Source organism: Lepus europaeus, chromosome 4 (genome assembly GCF_033115175.1).
Source record: "Lepus europaeus isolate LE1 chromosome 4, mLepTim1.pri, whole genome shotgun sequence".
NCBI classification, from domain to species: Eukaryota; Metazoa; Chordata; class Mammalia; order Lagomorpha; family Leporidae; genus Lepus; species Lepus europaeus.
The window spans coordinates 131,109,922-131,125,192 of record NC_084830.1 but is presented as its reverse complement, the minus strand read 5'-3'; the positions used below and the strand labels follow the sequence as shown (position 1 = coordinate 131,125,192).

The 15,271-nt window shown below is 40.9% G+C and overlaps 1 protein-coding gene across 1 annotated transcript in view; it reads left to right on the top strand.

The window, feature by feature from the left end:
- The window catches only part of ABLIM3 (actin binding LIM protein family member 3), a 124,240-nt gene that overhangs the window by 40,035 nt on the left and 68,934 nt on the right, over window positions 1-15,271 (top strand). The gene's annotated exons all lie outside the window — the stretch shown is intronic.

The window sequence follows — 15,271 nt, the reverse complement described above, 5'->3', positions numbered from 1 at the left end:
GAGAGAGGGAGGCTGCTAACTTTTGAGGAGTAGGTGCTGACTAGAGGAAAAAGGCAATCCTGCAAGTTTACCTTACACATCTGAAAAAGGCTCCTGGCTTGCACCTGTAAATCCACTGAGAGTGAATGAAAGCATAAACTACCTTGGTGAAAATTCAGCCTGACTCTGAGATAAGCACCTTTTCTATGACAGTGTGACAATGTTCAAGGTTAAGTTTAACAAGGGAGAAGATATATCTTGCTTTCTGTAAGGTTTCTAATTGGAGAGCAATTGGATATTATCTCTCAAATGGTTGCAGCTTACTCATGGCTAACTGATAGTATACTAGACTCAACCAAGCTAAGAGTTCCTAAAGAAGAAGGATGGTAGCACCAGGGAGGGAGGGAGACTCATCTCAGAGTGTGCAGAGAGCCCTTTGGCTCTAGAGGCAACACTTCTTTCCAGATTGTACCAACAAAAGCCTCTCCACTTCCACTTCTTGATCTCTTCTTCCAGGCTCCTCTGCTCCATGGCAGCCTCCATTCTGAGCCTGCATTGCCTACAGGTTTAGAAAACGTTTGACCCCAACATTTGACCTCTAACTCTCACCCATTGGTCCTAGATTTGTCCTCATAAAGTTTGAAGAATACCTGGTGTTTGTTTTTCCTGCTTTTGCCTATGACTGCCCTTCAGGTACCTGTAGCCAGGTCTTCCCCATGTCAAACAATGGCAAGTCCTTGAATTGGGCATTATCTGACATCATACTGGAGTCTTCCTCTTTGATCCATTCTACTTTGTCACCATCACCTTAAAGGATAATGTCAGAAATGACCACAGTTCTGAAGGCCTAACTAATGCAGCAAGGATTATGAAGATACTTCAAAAAGTTTGTGGGAAATGGAATCAAGAGATAAATGTATTTCACTGCAAAATATCTTCAAATCCAAAGATATTAGGACTCTTTATGAAAAATGCATATTATGAAAAAATGATGAATGGATTTCCAAAAATACATCAAAATAAACTTACCATTTAATTCCATTTTCCATGAACTTTTTGAAATATCCTTGTACATTTCTCTTAATATTAAATTGACTTCCTGAGAAGCCACTTAACACCACTGATTTGTACTGAGTGTAAATCAATTAAAATCCCCAGATTTTTTCGTATCAATAACTGCACAGTCTTACTTATCTGAGATTGACTCCCCCTGCTATTGTGAAAAACCTTGAACTTCTTTCTTCATGACCTAACTGGACTCTTCATTGACCAAATAAACTACATGTTCCTATTCCCCCTAAAAGCATGTATTGGATGTATTTTATTTGATATGATTTCAAGTTTATACTGAGAATTAGTAAACCCCTTTAACACAAGTTGAACTGCAAGAATATCTTGGGGGGCTGGCACTGTGGCACAGTAGGTTAAGCCGCTGCCTGCAGCACTGGCATCCCATATGGGCACCGGTTTGAGTCCTGGCTGCTCCACTTGTGATCCAGCTCCCTGCAGATGCACCTAGGAAAGCAGCAGAGGACAGAGAGAGTGCTTGAGCCCCTGCACCCACATGGGAGACCTAGAATGAAGCTCCAGGCTCCTGGCTTCAGCCTGGTCCAGCCCGGGCCCTTATAGCCATTTGGGGAGTGAACCAGAGGATGGAAGACCTCTCCCCATCCCCCACCCCCCGTAAATAAAATAAATCTTTTTTTTTAGAAAAAAAAAAAAGAATATTTTGGTAAATGACTTTACATCCTCAGAAACTGTAATGGAACAAAGGACAAAGACAATAATGTTGTATGAGATTTAGGATGTGACTTTGCATTTACTGTACATTCTTGAGAAAGTGAATCAGTTACCTGTTGCTTGTGCCAGAACTTAATACTTGGCCTGGGTGCCTACACATGGCTGCTCACCTACCAGTATGCTGGCTTGTGCTCCTTCATAAGGTGACCTCAGAAGTCCAAGTGTAGAAAAAGAACAAGCACCAATAACCAAGACCTTTTCAAGCCTCAGCTTGTGTCACACTTGTGAATACCCTGCTGTTGGCCAGATCAAGTCAAATGGCCAGATTCAAGGGCATGGAGAAATAAACTTTTGAGGAAGAATCTGCAGCATTACATTTCAAGAATGTGAGTGCAGCCTTGCGGCGCCGGCACACCGGGTTCTAGTCCCGGTCGGGCACCGATCCTGTCCCAGTTGCCCCTCTTCCAGGCCAGCTCTCTGCTGTGGCCAGGGAGTGCAGTGGAGGATGGCCCAAGTGCTTGAGCCCTGCACCCCATGGGAGACCAGGAGAAGCACCTGGCTCCTGCCATCGGATCAGCGCGGTGCGCCGGCCGCAGCACGCCTACCGCGGCGGCCATTGGAGGGTGAACCAACGGCAAAAAGGAAGACCTTCCTCTTTGTCTCTCTCTCTCTCACTATCCACTCTGCCTGTCAAAAAAAAAAAAAGAAAGAAAGAAAGAAAGAAAGAAAAAGAAAGAAAGAAAGAAAGAAAGAAAGAAAGAAAGAAAGAAAGAAAGAAAGAAAGAAAGAAAGAAAGTGAGTGCAGAGAAGGTAACAATTTAGCCATTCTGACAATCTACCACAAGGAGGTTGTAAAAATCTCTTTCAGTGGAGATCTGTTGTGGGGAGGGGTGGAACACCATTATCTTTCTGTATATTTTCTTTTCTTTCTTTCTTTCTTTCTTTCTTTCTTTTTTTTTTTTTGACAGGCAGAGTGGACAGTGAGAGAGAGAGACAGAGAGAAAGGTCTTCCTTTTCCGTTGGTTCACCCTCCAATGGCTGCCATGGCCAGTGTGCTGCGGCCGGCGCACCGCGCTGATCTGAAGGCAGGAGCCAGGTGCTTCTCCTGGTCTCCCATGGGGTGCAGGGCTCAAGCACTTGGGCCATCCTCCACTGCACTCCCGGGCCACAGCAGAGAGCTGGCCTGGAAGAGGGGCAACCGGGACAGAATCCAGCGCCCCGACCAGGACTAGAACCTGGTGTGCTGGCGCCGCAAGGCAGAGGATTAGCCTAGTGAGCCACGGCGCCGACCCTGTATATTTTCTAGGTTAGCTTGCCTAGAGGTAAAACAAATGACAGGATTTTTCTTTCTAACAGTAACCAGTATGGATTTTAGTTACCATAAATAGCTTTCTCTTTTTTAAAAAAAAGTCTTAAAAAGATTCTAAAATTTTCTTTTATCACTCTTTTATCATGTACTCTGTGCTGACATGAAAGGAAGGAATCTGCAGCAGTCAAAAGCAGAAATCCTGCTAGGACTACCAATGCCAAATTTCATCCCAACAGCTCATGCCCCACCTTAGAGACCTTGAACTTTTACCTTGATATCTAAATGAATGATAGAGAACAAGAGACAAAGCCTAGAGGCTGGCTAAGGGGGGAATCTAAACATCTGTATAAAGCTGAGATTTCCCCTGAAAAAGTCTTACACTTACTATAAGGTGGGTTAGAAATAAACTGCTTTTGTTGAAGGAAACCTGTTTGTCCCCAAATTGACACTGGGTACAGGGAATAAAACTGGTATGGAAATGTCTGTCTACAATCCATCTTTCATGGATTCATGCATTATGTTCATGTTACATATTTGGGGTAAATAAAAAAAATCAGGCAAAGAGTTAAAAAGAAAGTAGTCCCATACTTGGCAAATGACAGAAGCAAGAATTCTCTTTGTAGGAACTCAACTTTAATTCAGACCTCAAAGAATTCCCACAGATTATGTTGTTAAGGAAATGAGTATTTTACAGTCAAAACACAAAAATCATAAGGGAAGTGAACCAACAGAATCAATGGAGGGCAGAATCAGAATATCAAAGACTTTGTATATTGGGATTTTTTTATGATGTAATAATAATATCAATGCATTTACACAAGCAAGGGGAGCTAGAAAATATGAACAAGAAGCAAACAGTACATTATATGGAGTAACACAAAAGATTTGAAAAAGAAACAAATCTTATAGACAATTACATATAATATTTGTAATTTAAAACTCAAGGTATGAATTAAATAGCAGATGATGTTGTTAAAAAGAGAATTAATGAACTGGAAGATTTAACTAATAAAGTCATACAGATGTGGCTCAGAATATAAGAAAGTAGTAAAAAAAGAAACTGACACACAGAGAATATAGTGAGAAGGTTTGGCATATATATAACCAGAGTTCTGAGGATACGTAATAGGAAACATTAATGAAAGGACAATATTTGAAGAGATAACAGCTGTGAATTTTATGGAACTATTGAAAGACATATATCCTTGAATCTAAGAAATCTAATAAATACCTGCAGGAAAATACAAAAGAAACACACCCATATATATCAGAGTGGAACCTCAGATCATCAAAGACAAAAAAACAATATTTTTCAAATTTTTCATTTGAGAGGCAGACAGGCAGATGGAACTCCCATCTGCTGGTTCACTCCTCAACTTCTTACAACAACTGGAGTTGGGCCAAGCTTAAGCCAGAAGTCAGCAACTCAGTCCTCATCTCTGACATGGGTGGCAGGGACTCAAATACTTGAGCCATCAATGCTGCCTCTCAGAGTCCACATTAGCAGGAAGCTGGATTCAAGAGCACAGCCAAGTCTCAAACCTATGTACTGTGATTCGGGATGCAGGCATCCCAACTGGTATCTTAACTGCCAGACCAAATGACCACCCCGGAGACAATCTTACAAGTAGCCAGAGAGGGGGCTGGCGCTGTGGCATAGCAGGTAAAGCCGCTGCCGGCAGTGCCAGCATCCCATATGGGCACCGGCTCAAGTCCAGGCTGCTCCACTTCCAATCCAGCTCTTGGCTATGGCCTGGGAAAGCAGTAGAAGATAGCCCGAGTCCTTGGGCCCCTGCACCCATGTGGGAGACCTGGAAGAAGCTCCTGGCTCCTGGCTTCGGATCAGCGCAGCTCCAGCCATTGTGGCCAATTGGGAAGTGAACCAGCGGATGCAAGACCTTTCTCTCTCTCTCTCTCTCTCTCTCTCTCTCTCTTTGTGTGTGTGTGTGTGTGTGTAACTCTGACTTTCAAATAAACAAATAAATCTCTAAAAAAAAAAAAAAAAAAGTAGCCAGAGAGAAAAACAGATCATCTGCCTAAGAATAAACTGCTAACTTCCTTTTTAATAGCAACAAGGAAGCCAGAATACAGTGTGATACTATCTTTAATGTACTCAAAGAAATAACTATCAAGGTAGGATTATGTGTTTAGCAAAACTATCTTTCTAGAACAAAAGCAAATCCACAGGTAACATTTATGCTTAATGGTGAATGACTTAATGTTTCCCTATAAGATCAACAACAAGGTAAAGATGGCTATTGTCACCACTTCTGTTAAACATTGTACTGCAAGTTCATACTAGGTTTATTAGGCAAGAAATTGAAATAAATGGCATCCAAGTTGAAAAGAAAGAAGTAAAACTATCTGTCTTTGCTCACAACATGATCTTATATATAACAACCATTAAGTAATACACCAAAGAAACTTATAACTAATGAACAAGTTCATCAAGGTTTCAAGATTAAAATCATAAAAAGACACAAAATCATTACAACTAAGTCAATTGTATTCCTATCCACTAACAATTAACAATCCGAAAATAAATTGAGAAAACAATTCCTTTTACAGTAGCACAAAAATAAAATACCTAGGAAAACATTTAATAGAAGTTCAAAACCTGTACTCTGAAAACTGAAAAATATTTAAAGAAAACCTACATAAATGGAAAGCCATCCCATGTTCCTGGATCATAAGACAGCAACACTTTTCAAATTGATCTACAGAGTTAATGCTATCTTAGCTTGAGTTGCCATAACAAAATAATATAGAGTATGTGGTTTAAACTGGGAAACCCAAGATCACGGTGCCAACATAGTCAGGTTCTGCTGAAAACTCTTTTTGGCCTTTAGATGGCCACCATCTTGCTGTGTCTTCACATGGCAGAGACACAAAGAGATAGCTGTCTGGTGTCTCTTCTTAAAAGGGTACTAAAGCCATCAAGAGGGTCACCCCCTCATGATCTCATCTAACAATTATTTCAGAAAGGCCACATCTCCAAATGCCATCACATTAGAGGTTAGGTTTTCCACATACAAATTTGAGGGTAACATAGTTCAGTCCATAGCAAATACAATCCCTATTATAATCCCAGTTGATTTCTTTGCAGAAATTGATAGACTGCCCCTAAAATTCATGTGGAATTGCAAGGGATCTAGATCTAGAATCAAGCAGACTTGAAAAAGAAGAGCAAAGTCGAAGGACCAAAGTTTCAAAACTTGCTACAAGGCTACAATAAATAATACAGTGTACTACTAGCACAATAATAGACATAGAAATCACTACAGTAGAATCAAGAGTACAGAAATAAACCCTTACATTTAAGGTCAGTTGATTTTCAACAAAGGTACCAACATAATTCAACAGGGAAAGTATAATCTTTTCAACCAATGATGCTGGTAAAAGTGAATATCCATATGCAAAAAGATAAAATTGGACCATTTCTTCACACATACATAAAAATTAACTCAAAATGGATCAGACTTAAATGTAGGAGCTAAAACTGTAAAACTCCTAGGAGAAAACATAAGAATAAATATTTGCAACCTTGAGTTGGGCAAAGCCTCCATGGATGTGACACAAGAAGCATAAGTAACAAAGGAAAAGTAAATGAATGAGACATAAAACCTGAGAAGTTTTGTGTTTAAAAATACACCAGTAAGAATGGACAACCCACAAAATGAAAGAAAATATTTGCAAAGCATACATTGATAAAATACTTGTTTCCAAGCTATGTGAAGAATTCTTACAATTTAACAATAAAGGCAAATAACCCAATTTCAAAATGGGCACATGAAAAATGCTCAGTAACGTTAGCCATCCATGAAATGTAAACATAATCACAACGAAATACCACTTCACATCCACTAAGATGGCTATAATCAAAAATACAGATAATATAAGTGTTCACAAAGCTGTGGAGACATTGAAACCTTGATACATTGCTGATGGGAATGTAAAATCATGCAACTATACTTTGGAAAACAGTTCCTCAAAAGATTGAACACAGGCCGGCGCCGTGGCTTAACAGGCTAATCCTCCGCCTTGCGGCGCCGGCACACCGGGTTCTAGTCCCGGTTGGGGCGCTGGATTCTATCCCAGTTGCCCCTCTTCCAGGCCAGCTCTCTGCTATGGCTCAGGAAGGCAGTGGAGGATGGCCCAAGTCCTTGGGCCCTGCACCCGCATGGGAGACCAGGAGAAGCACCTGGCTCCTGGCTTCGGATCAGCGCGATGCGCCGGCCACAGCGGCCATTGGAGGGTGAACCAACGGCAAAAAGGAAGACCTTCCTCTCTGTCTCTCTCTCTCACTATCCACTCTGCCTGTTTAAAAAAAAAAAAAAAGATTGAACTGAACACAGACTTAACATATGACCCAAGAATTTCAAATTTTATTCTAGATATCCACTCAAGAAATGAAAATATGCTCATACAAAAATTTATACATGAATATTCAAAGCAACTTACTCGTAATAGTCAAAAAGTGGAAAGTACTCTCAAATATCCATCAACCAATGAATAGAAGATAAATGAAATGTCCATACAGTGGGATCTTATTCAGCAATAAGAATGAATGAAATGATAGTACTCATACATTCTCCAATATGAATGAAACTTGAGAGAAGCCATAACAAGGTTATGTTGTACAATTCCATATATAAGAAATGCTCAGAATAAGCAAAAAGAGACAGAAAGCAAATTAATGGTTATGCAGAGTTGGGAGATTGCAGGTTTGAAGGAGGATGAGAAGTGCTTTCTAATGGGCTTGTGGTTTGTTATGGAGATAATGAAAATGTTCTGGAATTAGATAGTGGTAATGGTTGCACAACTCTGTGAATATACTAAAAATGGCTGAATTATACATACTAAATTGTTGAATTACATAACATGTGAATTGTATCTCATTAAAACTGTTTTTAAAAGAACAAAAGCAGGGCAAAAATGTTTTTAGACAAAAAAGAAAAAGAAAAAGCTGAGTGTACCAACAACAGACCCTCATTGAATGAAATTTAAAGTATGCTCTGTAGGCAGAAGGGAAGTGGTCTCCAGATAGAAGAACTGAGATGAAAGATGGAATGGTTTGCAAAATTTTAATGAAAATTATAAAATCCTTAGAAGTGAAAGATAACAAAAATGCTGTGTATCAGAAATTTGCATTATGAAATGTACTTTAAGTAGTATTCTGAGAAAAATTTGTAGCTTTAAATAATTACAATAGAAAAGAAGTTGTGCAAAGTGAATCCAAGGAAAATATAAGAAATAAAACATTAATGAAAGAAAAACACAATAAACAGGATTAAAAAGCCAAAAAGTTGATTCTTAAAAAATATAACACTTGTCTCCTGTACAAACCGTACCTAAATGTAAGCAACGGATTGATGAGGAAAAGTTTCTATTTTAGGAAATAGTCTACTAAATAAATGAGATATTAAATAATTAGAATATCTTAATTTTACAAACTTTTAACTTAATGATCATTCATAGTTGTTTCTACCACTACTGCTGCCCCTAAACCATACACACACACAACAGTATCAGTGTGGTATTACTGCTAAGAAAGAAGACCTCAACCTCAGTTAAAGTCACTAGATATAGCCACCAATTTTACAAGAGGGGAACAAGTTAACTTACATCATAGGGGTACATAGAGGACAAATGACTCAGTTTCTTCAATAAATATATTGCAAGGGAGAAAAATAAGGGAGGAACCTAGAGATTAAGAGATGCTTAAGAAGCATACCAACCAGTGCAATGTGTGGACCTTGATAGATGCTGATCCTAACAGCCAATCACTAAATAGAAAAAAAGATGAGATTTCTGGGACTATTTGAACACTCTGACTAAACAATGCCAACTTTTAATGCTTTAAGTTATTGTGGATAGTTTTTCTAAAGAGTCCTGGAATTTTAGAGACACATTCTGAAATGAAGAAAATCAATAAGAGAGTTTATCAAGGTTACCAGGTACAGAATAAACACAGAAAAGAAATTTCATTTCTGTACACTATCAACAATCAAGATACCATCTACATTAACAATAAAAAAATTTTTAGAGAATCTCAAAAAATGTATAAGCCCTTATGATAAAGTCATTAAAATTTTAAATTTATAATACATCATAAGAAAGAAATAAAAGGAGACCTAAATAAATGAAAACTATATGAAGCTCTTTGATAGAAATATAGTCGCAGGGCTGGCACTGTGGCACAATAAGTTAATCCTCCATCTGCGACTCCTGATTCCCATATGGGCTCCAGTTCTAGTCCCGGCTGCTCCTCTTCCAATCCAGCTCTCTGCTTTGGAAAGCAGTGGAAGATGACCCAAGTGCTTGGGTCATGTCATGAGAGACATGTCATGAGAGACATGAAAGAAGCTCCTAGCTCCTGGCTTGCACTGGTCCAGCTCTGGCAGTTGCAGCCATATGGGGAATGAACCAGCAGATGGAAGACCTCTTTCTCTAGTCTCTCTCCCTCTCTCTGTAACTCTACCTCACAAATAAGTGTTTTAAAAAATCATTAATATATATATATATGTATATATATATATATATAATCCCCCAAAAATTCTATTCTACTGAACTGTAGATTCAAAGAAATTTTAATATATTCTATAAGGTTTCCACAGAAATGAAGAAATCAAAATTGTATAAACTGTATTTGTCTCAAAGGGCCATGAGTAATCAGAGGATTCCTAAAGAAGAGCAACAGGAGCCAACACCACGGCGCAACAGAGGTGCCACCATCTGGCATCCCATTGGGTGCCAGTTCACATCCTGGTTTCTACAATTCTGATCCAGCTCCCTGCTAATGTGCCTGGGAAAGCAGCAGAGGATAGTTCAAGTGCTTGGGCCTCTGGACCCATGTGGGAGAATTGGATGAAGTTCCTGGCTCCTGGCTGTGGCCTGGCCCAGCTCTGGGTGTTGCAGCCTTTGGAAAGTGAAACAACAAACAAAAGCTCACTCTCGCTAGCTCGCTTTCTCTCTCTCTCTCTCTCTCTCTCTCTCTCTCTATATATATATATATATATATATATATATCCCCTTCATCTCTGTAACTCTGCCATTCAAATAGAAATAAATAATAAATCTTAAAACAAAATAGTAACAAAGCAGGGGGCCTTTCCTACCAGATACTAATGCTGTATAAACTATTGAAAGAGTGTTATCTTGGATTAAAAACAAATAAATAGATCAAAGGAACTGAGTATGCAGCCAAAAAATAAATATTCACATGTATGGAGACATGTTTTTTGCACATCAATAAAAGATTAGGCTGCTTGATAATTGGCATTGACATGATTAATTGTCCATATGGGGAAAAACTGGATCCCTACTGTGTATCATTCACTGATGTCAATTCCAAGTGGATTAGTGGCTTAGATGTGATAAGACAACACAATACAATGTTTGGGGATCACTTTTTAGGATTTCACATAGAGAAGAATTTCTTAAACATGGCATTGAAAGTACAAATCAGAAAGAAAAAAACTGATGAATTCAACATAAAAACCGTGAACTTCAGTTTAAAAAGTGAAAAGTGAAAAGATAAGCCCCAAATTTCAGACAATGTTTGAATAACAAATAACTGATAAAAAGATTAATTCCCAAAATGGATAAAGAACTTCTACAATTCTAAATGAAAAGGAACAAGAGACATCCGTAAGCATTTCCCAATAGAGAAAACACAAATGGCCATAAATATTTGAGATGATCCTGTTTCATTAGTAATCAGGGAAATGAAGCTTAAAATCACAGTAAGATATCATTTCATATCCACCAGGTTGATAAGGAAGTCAGATGTTACCAGCTACTAGTTATAATACAGACCACTGGGAACTGCTACATGTTCATAGCAGCACAAATACCCTTCAACCATAGGAGGGTAGAAGAGGGCCAGCGCCACGGCTCAATTGGCTAATCCTCTGCCTGCGGTGCCAGCACCCCAGGTTCTAGTCCTGGTTGGGGTGCCGGGTACTAGTCCCGGTTGTGGCCTGGGAGTGCAGTGGAGGATGGCCGAAGTCCTTGGGCCCTGCACCCACATGGGAGACTGGGAGGAAGCACCCGGTTCCTGGCTCCGGATCGGTGTAGCGCTGGCTGTAACGGCCATTAGGGAGCGAACCAACAGAAGGAAGACCTTTCTCTCTATCTCTCTCTCACTGTCTATAACTCTACCTGTCAAATAAAAAAAAAAAAAAAAGAAGGGTAGAAGAAATCAACTGTGATGGATTGAGTCAACAGAATACAGCCACAGTGAAAATGAGTGAACTGCACTTGGATGTGTAAACGTGGCTGAATCTCAAAATCACTGTAATGGGAGAATGAAGCAAGCATAGAAGAAATGCAGAATGCCATCATCAATATAAAGTTCCAAACAGAGCAAATTAACCAGTGTAGCAGCCCGTGCCGTGGCTCAATAGGCTAATCCTCCGCCTGTGGCACCAGCACCCACGGTTTTAGTCCCGGTCGGGGTGCCGGATTCTGTCCCAGTTGCTCCTCTTCCAGTCCAGCTCTCTGCTGTGGCCCGGGAGGGCAGTGGAGGATGGCCCAAGTGCTTGGGCCCTGCACCCGCATGGGAGACCAGGAGGAAGCAACTGGCTCCTGGCTTTGGATCAGCGCGGTGCGCCGGCCGCAGCGTGCTGGCTGCGGCGGCCATTGGAGGGTGAACCAACAGAAAAGGAAGACCTTTCTCTCTGTCTCTCTCTCTCTCACTGTCCACTCTGCCTGTCAAAAAAAAAAAAAAGTGGTAAAACTATTTTTAAGGAAGCAAAGGGACTGGCGCCAGCGCTCTGCATAGTAGGTTAAGTGCCCACCTGCAGTGCCAGCATCCCATATGGGTGCCGCTTCAAGTCCTGGCTGCTCTATTTCCAATCCAGTTCTCTGCTGATGGTCTAGGAAAGCAGCAGAAGGTGGACCAAAGTGCTTGGGCCCCTGCACCCATGTGGGTGACCTGGAAGAAGTTCCTGGTTCCTGGCTTTGGATTGGCCCAGCTCCAGCCATTGTGGCCTTAGGGGAATGAACCAGCAGATGAAAGACATCTCTCCCTCTTTTTGTCTCTCCCTCTCTCTGTCTGTAACTCTGCCTTTCAAGTAAATAAATAAATCTTTTTAAAAATATTTTTTAAAAAAAGCAAAGGGGTTATGAAACACGTAATTAAGAACAGTGAGAAGTAGTGCTCGTAGGGAGCCACAACAGGCTTCCAGGGGCTTGCTGATGTTCTGTTTCATGAACACAGGAGTGCTTATTATCATTCTTTAAACCGTACTGATGCACATTATACATTCCATGTGTGTATAATGGATTTCACAATTAAAGTGTTTTCAACAATGAAGTAGATCATGTTTGGGTGATACAATTGACCTCATTGGTTCTAAAATTTCATAAAATCCAATTTCCTTTGAAAAGTTCAAAATTATCAGGATGATATTAAAGAATCCTCATTTCTCAGATCTAGGATACATCCTCAGTTACTACTCCCTAGCTTCCTTGGTTTACAAATGAACTGTAGACTCTGACCTCAGAATCAGCCCTTAAGGCACTCAGATCTGGCTAAAAAACCCATGAGAGCATTTCAGGCTTGGAGGCCAAGACACTGTGGCAAAAAATGATCTACATGCAAGATCTGTGATTGAGACCCCAGTGGAAAGAAGGGACCATCAAAGAAGGATGTACTTTTCTCTGAAGGGAGGAGAGAACTTCCACTTTGCTTATGGCCTTGTCTAAATACTGACAGAGTTTGTGGACTCAAAAGGCTTCCATAGCCTTGGCAGCTCATGTCAAGACCCTTGGGTGATCACTGACATCATAAATAAGAGTGTAAATTGTTAAAACAACAACAGGAGGCACTGTGCAGTTATTCCCCATGTAGGACATCTGTCCTTAATGAGTTTACTGTGAGAATTAACGGTAAAACTCTTCTTCAAACAGTACTTTATACTTTGTGTGTCTGTGTGGGTGCAAATGGTTGAAATTTTTACTTAGTATAGAGTTGGCCTTCTGTATATGAAGATAATTAAAAATGAATCTTAATGAAGAATGGGATGGGAGAGGGAGTAGGAGGTGGAACAGGAGTGTGGGTGGGAGAGTGGGTATGGGGGGGGGGGAAGAACAACAATATTCCTAAAGCTATACCTATAAAACTTGTATTCATTAAATAAGCAATTTCTTTTTAAAAAATGGACTACAGAGAGGTAAGATAACTTTTTCAAAGTCCCACAGCACCTGAGTGGTAGAATGGAACCAGGGACAGAAGTTGAGTGACCCAAGAAAGTACATTTTCCAGGGATACACACAGGGGCTGTGCACAAGGCTCCCTTGCAGGTATTATGTGTACAGCACGCTTTCATTCTGAATGGACTCAGAGCATTTCAATCTGCCCCACTGTCAAACTGTATAATCTGCTTTTTAAAAGTAATTAATAGCCTTTACTTTTTTGATTCACAGAAATAATTACTGCCTGAGGTGTATTATTTTAAAGCAAATTGATGTTTGTTTGTTTTTAAGATTTATTTATTTATTTGAAAGAGTTACACAGAGAGAGAAGGAGAGGCAGAGAGAGAGAGAGAGGTCTTCCATCTGCTGGTTCACTTCCCAATTGGCTGTAATGGCAAGAGCTGCACCGATCCAAAGCCAGGAGCCAGGAGTTTCCTCCAGGTCTTCCTATGCAGGTGCAGGGACCCAAGGACTTGATCCATCTTCTACTGCTTTCTCAGGCCATAGCAGAGAGCTGGATCGGAAGTGGAGCAGCTGGGTCTTGAACCGGCACCCATATGGGATGCCAGCACTGCAGGTGGCAGCTTTACCCGCTATACCACAGAGCTGGCCCCCTGGGGTGTATTAATTCCACATCAGTTGCATACTGCAAGCCTTCTCCACAGCCTTTCCTGTTACTTGAATATCTGGCCTTGCTCCATCTGCAATCTTGATATGTTTTGCTGGTTCCAACCTTGTGTTCCCCACTGTATTTCCAGGAACTGCTGAGATTCTTATCAATCTTTACATCCTTTCCACCAAAGCTTCCTCTTTCAGTTCCTTGGGAGAAATTCAGGACTGATTGTTCCAGGTTTTCTTATGGCCTGGCTTTCTCCACTGGGAGAGGTGGCTCTGGGGGTGGAGTTGGCAGGGCAAACAAAGGAGAGAAAAGATGGGAAAAAACAGGAGTTGTTTCCAATGAGGTCGTAGGCCATGACCTAACTAATTCCACAGCTATGAAGTCAATTGATCCACCACCTGCATACCCGAGAACAGCCTGTACTCTGGTTTTGCCCACTCTGAGAACCAGGGCTTGTTTGATGTAATGAATTTTCACAATGCTGATGGAAGATGAACCCCAAGGTCTCCACCCTATACCCTAGGGGTGGCTCCAAGGCCCAAGGCAAGACCTCACACTTGGTTTAAAATGTTGAGACACAGGGTATGCCCTGAAGGAAGCTCTTCTTATGGATTCACGGGATGTCAATTCCAAAAGAAAACCTTGGCCTCTTTTTGTACATTAGTGAACAGAGGCCTCAGACAGAGGGGGCCAAGCTCACTGTCATCCAGAGATTTAGTGGCAGTGATGAGACCGGAGCCCATCGCCCAGGGTTCTGCTGGGGCCTCCGAGGTGGCCTCTGATCACCTCCCTACTCAGCCTCTTCCTTTAAGCCTTTCTCTGGCCTGGAGAGGTGAGCAAATGCTTGGAAAATATTTCTGGTATTCACCTGGAAGTCCCTCCTATTTTTAACAAGGGTGCTTTTACAGAATAACTTTCCTATTAAAGATAAGGCAATATTTACTAGGGATGATGTCACCTGGCTCCAGGCTGTCTCCTCAGACTTACAGGCTTGGAAACTATCTTGTCAGTTTGCCCAACATTAATCACTCTTTTATTTTCAGCTTAATATTTTTTTATTTTTTGAGATAACATATTCTTAATATGTGTTATAGTCAAAGGCTTAATAGCTATATCAAATAAGAGTTCAACAAATAAAAAAGTAAAAATATGCAAGGGATCCACGCTGTGGCATAGTAGGTTAAGCATCTTCCTGCAGTGCCAGCATCCCATATGGGTGCCGGGTCAAATCCCTGCTGCTCCACTTCAGATCCAGCTCCCTGCTGATGGCCTGGGAATACAGTGAAGGATGGCACAAGTGCCTGGGCTCCTGTACATGGGAGACCCGGAAGAAGATCCTGGCTCCTGGCTTCAGATCGGACCGGCTCTGGCCTTTGTGGCCAGTCGAGGAATGAACCAGCGGATGGAAGACCTCTCTCTCTGTC